Source organism: Pinus tabuliformis, chromosome 7 (genome assembly GCF_031772625.1).
Source record: "Pinus tabuliformis cultivar Carrire ecotype Pingquan chromosome 7, CPIR1, whole genome shotgun sequence".
NCBI classification, from domain to species: Eukaryota; Viridiplantae; Streptophyta; class Pinopsida; order Pinales; family Pinaceae; genus Pinus; species Pinus tabuliformis.
Window position 1 is genome coordinate 1,246,459,396 of NC_142293.1, and position 6,000 is coordinate 1,246,465,395.

The window sequence follows — 6,000 nt, forward strand, 5'->3', positions numbered from 1 at the left end:
AGGTAAGGTTATAATGACACCTGGCCTAGTACAGACATCAACTGAGGCACACAAAAGAGGTAAGGTTATAATGACACCTGTCCTAGTACAGACATCAACTGAGGCACACAAAAGAGGTAAGGTTATAATGACACCTGGCCTAGTACAGACATCAACTAAGACACACAAAAGAGGTAAGCCAACCTGGGTAATTGATCTTGAGGCCCCCTAATTGAAGTTCAAAGCACTCACCATTGGAGCTAAGTTTGTCATGTAAATTTGTGCTTTGATATTGGTAATCAGTTTGCAATTTTAGATCAGTATGTTTTCCCTAATAAGAAATGCTAATATAATTTTATCAGTGAATCATATTCATGCTTCACATGTTCAGAACATTTATTCTGAGTAAAATAAAATGTTACTTTCCATTTATCATCAAATAAACTCAAAATCATTGAAAGACAATACAATGCTCTATAACCATTAGAAACAAAGTTGAGACTTAAAAAGGGTTAAAGAGCTATGGATCTAGGAAGTAGAATCTTCTCAAAAACATCCCTGAAGAGTTTGATCAACATAGAGCCAAATATGTGTCCCATGTTGTACTTGTATATGTGCTTGAAGCTAATTTGTGCGAATGTTCGATCTCTTTGGTTTGCTAAAAATTCCAATGAAGATTATTCACCCTGCTCCCCCGATCTTTTTAACCAATGCAATTATCATCTAGGAGTCCCCATATGTAGCCATCTTCTACATTCTATGATCCTTTTGCAAGCCACATTAGATCAGCTACCACCTTTAGCTCAACTATATTGTTCATTCCTTCATCTAAACCATGGTTGATTGTGAGTTTGAGAGATGGGTGTATTAACAATCTGCCTTCAGCCCACTATTGTTGGGGTTTATATTGGCTGCACCATTAAAATAACCACAAGGATTTGCATTGCTTATTTTTGGGATTATTTTCTTCTTATATTTTCTCTCTTCGTGCTCTTCTTAAAACTTTGGAACGTCCCTTTCAACCCGTAAAAAACTAAGGTAGGTGGGATTGTCATATCCTTTCGAAAGTAAAGTAGCCTTGATAAGAAAATAATGCTAGTAGAATTTTATTCATGTTTTACATGTTTGTAACTTTTCAAATGAAAAAAAAATTGTAACCTTTCTATTTATCTTCAAATAAAAGGATTATATTTAAATCTACACAAACTTGAAGCATAAAAAATTTAAAACAAGAGTGAACCCTCTATAATAGGCACAAATCCATTGTCTTAAAAGTAAGAAATTACATCTTCAACAATATGAATATGCTCAAAAATAACTTAAAGACAATATAATGCTCTATAAAAACAAACTTGAAGTCTAGAATGAGTTATAGAGCTATGTATCTAAGAAGTAAGTCTCCTCTGCTCCATCCTTTGAAGAGTTTGATTAACATAGAGCCCAAACCTCAAGACACTGCCCACTTCTGAAGTAAACATGCTTCAGTGTTGTATTCTTTGTATATGTACTTTGAAGAATGTTGGTTTGATCTACTTCAACATGCTAAAAACTGTCAGGAAGAAAAAAAATAGTCTTTAATCATTTAACCATGCAATTATCATATAGGAGTCCCCACACACAACCAACTTCTCCACTAAATGTTCTTTTGCAAGTTGCATTAGATTGGTTAACGCCTTTAGCTTAGTGCTCTTACTAGTTCCTTCACCTAAGCCACACTCGAATGTGATTTTAGAGATGTGAGGATTAACATTAGACTTCTAGCCCTACTAGCGTTTGGGTTTACATTGGTTACACCATCAAAATAACCACAAGAAACAATACCATCCATGATCTAGATTGAATTATCATACAATTTGTCATCTGTCTTGATACATTTTGGGTGAAAACAAAACTAGAGGAATTAGCTTGCAGGGTGATTTTAATGATAGGTCCCAGTTTGGAAAATTTGGGTTGAAAATTGTTTGAAATCTTCCAGATCCATTTTGAGGCATCAAATGGCACTCTTTTTGTCCAAAACATTACTTGGACAAAGGCATAATATTCTACACACCGAGACCTTTCCAATGATGCAAAAATTGCCTTAATCGAAGATTGCATCCAAAACTTATGCTTCTTGCAAGTTGATCTACCTTGTTGACCACCACGCTGTGAGTGGATGCCAAGTCAACCTCCATTACTCACACATGTGGTGCTATACCTTATCACGAATTGCGGGTTGAGAAAGTCAAAACCCTAAACCTAGACATATATTGGACTATATTAAATACTAGGATGTTAGGAGGAGAAGAGGTTCCATTCTAAGTATCATAATTGTTCCATATCTTATGAAAACATCTAGGAGTGGTATTTTGAGAGCATAACAAAAGAGGAGGATTCTACAATATCCATTCAAGCCACAATGTCAAAAGGTCGTTGAGAAATCTAGGGCAATTAGATGAGGGGTTCTTTCTCACTACTTTGGTAATTGCTTGTGATATTCTTTTACTTCAACTTGTAGTTCTTATGATTGTTACCTTCTTCTTATGTTATTATTATATTGTTCTAATCATCAAACAACTACCAAACACATCAAGATCAATAGAACAAAGAGGACACAAGATATAGGCTGCTAGCCAGGGCCAAAACCTCTCATAGAGAGGAAAACCCACAAGAAAATTTTCTATTCTTATAGAAACTTCAAATTATGAATTCCAAGACCTTTAGACCGAAGAATGAGACCCCTCCAAGACCAAGTCAACCTTGTTGATTATCTTTACTTAAACAACTTCCAACAACAAATTTCTACCCTCTAGCAACTTCTCCAGCAACTGTTGCAACTTTGACCCCAACAACTTTTGCAATTTTGACCCCAAAAACTTTGACCTTCCAGAATCTTCTGCAACTTCGCACATGTGGGTGATATAAGATAATTTAGGTCTCCTTTCTTCATTTCTTGGATTGACTATTTTTTCTCAGACAAATGAATAATGTGTCTTGCCTTTTGATCACAAATTTCAGCCTTTCTTGGAGATCTGAAATTTTGTCCTTTGTAGCTACAAAAACCCTAATTGCAATTTCCATGTGAGAGAAAAGAGATGGAAATAGGCTTCTAGACTTTGATTTTTCTTTCTTGGATCCTCCCTCTTCGTCACTATCTTTTCCTTTTTGTGCTTCAAAGATGAGTTTGATTGATTGTGTATCCCAAATGAGGTCGAATGCTTCTTATAAATAGGCTTCCAAGGAGGTCGAATAGCCCTTAATGAGACCGACTTCTTCTCTATAGGCTGACTTGATGTTTTCTAGGCCGACTTGGTCTTGGAGGGGCATTTTGACATAAATTTGACTCAAATAAATCTTTTGACTTGTTACAAAATGCCCAATAGGGTCTAATACATATGACAATGACTCTTTTGACTTTTTAATTCTATGACAAAACCCTAGCAACACACAATGGATGCTTTGACCTAAAACCAAAATAACTTTGAGCATGGAACCCATGCTATAAAATAACAATAATAAATTTTCTTTCTCTTTTACATCAAATTCATAAAATCAAGAATACATAAGATATTATGAAGACCGAACCTAGTTACAAATTTCAACACTCCCTCTTAACTAGGGAGGTATGTTGAATTTCCATGATCTTGGGTCTAGGTTAGAATCTTAAAATCTCTTATGCTACCAAACCAAGAATCTCAACAAGAGCTACTTTGCACAACAAAAAATATAAAGCAGTAAATCACATATGCACAAATATACACACTTTTAAACAAAATTGTACAATAATGTACAACCCAATATTCGTTATATTAAACCAATCTGAATAATACAATAGCCTATGGTATACAAGATACAATGACAAACTTCGTTGCAGCTTCGATGTCGTATCTTGTCCTGCCGGTCCTTTGCTTCTGTACTGTTGACTAGTTGCCCCTTAGTCCTTCAAAGGACAATACATCGATACTCCAAGAGGGATGCCTCCTAACACTGCTGCATGTCACTTCTGCCTCATGTACACAGGCTCATAAATATACTCATTTGGTAGGCCTAATTCTTGAGCTTCAATCTGCCTTCTAGCAGCCTCTTTCATCCATCAAAGAGCTATTCATAAGGCTGCAAACTTCACCCAATCACGCACCAAACAACGTCCTTCTTGTATGCTGCTCTAGGACTACTTTGGGTAGCCAACACACTGCCTTCCAATTAGTTCAATGGCACCCAATCTAATCATTGTGGAATCTGCATCGATGAAGGCTTATGGTCACTCAAACAAGCTTCCAAATTGGCTCCCATAAGCTGCAAGTTAAACTGATCCAATTTGGTCAATGCATGACCCAATGTTCCTCCAAGACATTACTGCACACATGTTTGCACTTCGTTGTTTGTGACAGTCCCGGTTAGGGCACTTGCTGCAACCCTAAATCCACCCAACAGTCAGAAAACATTGCCTTTAAGGGCCGCAACACACCTTATTAGACCTCCTCCCTTGCCACGTTGTTTCCTTAGGGAATGTGTCAATCCTTGACAACCCTTACGCAAGCCCAACTGTGTGTTATGGCCTGCTGCCTAGCAAAGCAAACCTACTGTAGCAAATTGCCTCAAAAAATGGTGCCCAAACAACCTCGGATCAACAATGTTTTTCTCTTCATGAACTTGGCCTAACAATCATCCACCTCGACCCTTGGGACAACACTCTTAGACCTGTTTTGACCCTAAAACAATCCTCCAATACCTCATTTTCTTGTCTCTTCCTTTGCTGCGACTAGGGCTAGAGATACTCCTCTCCACAGAGTCATTTTCCTAGAGGCAACGTTGCACAAATGGATGCTAAAATGAATCTCATTCACCCTTTATTTATACACTAATAAATGGGCTCCACGAACTCATGAAGAGACACATCTATTGGACAATCTTACTTCAAGCCTACATGACTTGAATACCAATAATTAATTGTCAACTTCAAAAATTCATTTTTCCACTTCTACAACTTGGAGCTCGACGATTCTCGAATTGTTGATTCTCCTTTCCGCCCTCTATCGTCTCAAGCCATCACATGTAGAAATGTGCTTCCGGAATCTCCCCAAACATGATTGGGTGCAAAACCCTATCGTTGGGTTCCAAGCCCATAAGTGACCCTTGTGGGGCTTTTCTCTCCAAACCCTAAACCCTAGGGCTTCGAGTACCTCCCAAGCTACACAAATCAACACTCCCTCTTAGCGAGGGAGGTACTTCCAAGACTAGGAAGCACTTCGTCATTGTCATCACTGCTCGCAACACTTACCCAACTCCTGGCGCTCACAATCGCAACAACCCTTGTATGGTGAACAACACCCTTCTCGGAAGTGTCGCTATCACTGCTGGAAGCACCCTGCTTCTTTTTATCTTGTAACGTCTTCCACTCTTTCCATGATTCCTTATTGACAGTTGTAGGAGCACCCTTTCTCCCGATTAACCACACGCTCTTCTTGGACTGCAGAGTCTCCCTCTAAATTTGCAAGCTCCCTCTTGAACTTGACTCCCTCTGAGTCTCTAGAACTTGGACCTTATTCTCGGGAAGTTGTACTCGCTCCTCTGAATCTTACACCTGCACCTGTACCTACTCCTGCTTCTTTGGAACTTGCACCTGCTCCACCTACTTCTTTCCATGATCCACAGGCTTTCCCATCAACCTGTAGAGACCATGCTGTGTTACTCCAAGTACAATCCCACCGGAATGAGAGCCATTGGGCCTAAGTCTTGCCTTCCCATCCTGAAACGTGACCTCAAACCTCTTCCTCTCGATCATCGAGACATAAATCATGCTGTATCTGAGTCCTGGTACAAAAAATACATCTTGGACCCGCATCACATGTCCTGTCTCCATCCTGAATGGCATAACACTCAATCCTCGGATCTTCAACTGAATCTTGTCGCCCAACCCCATGTGAAACTTCGAGTCCCATTCAGCTAGAGTCTCAAAAACCTCCTGTGACCTTGTCATATGCTTTGTTGCACCATTGTCCACGTACCATCCATCCTCATTGAAAATACCTTGTGAGAAAT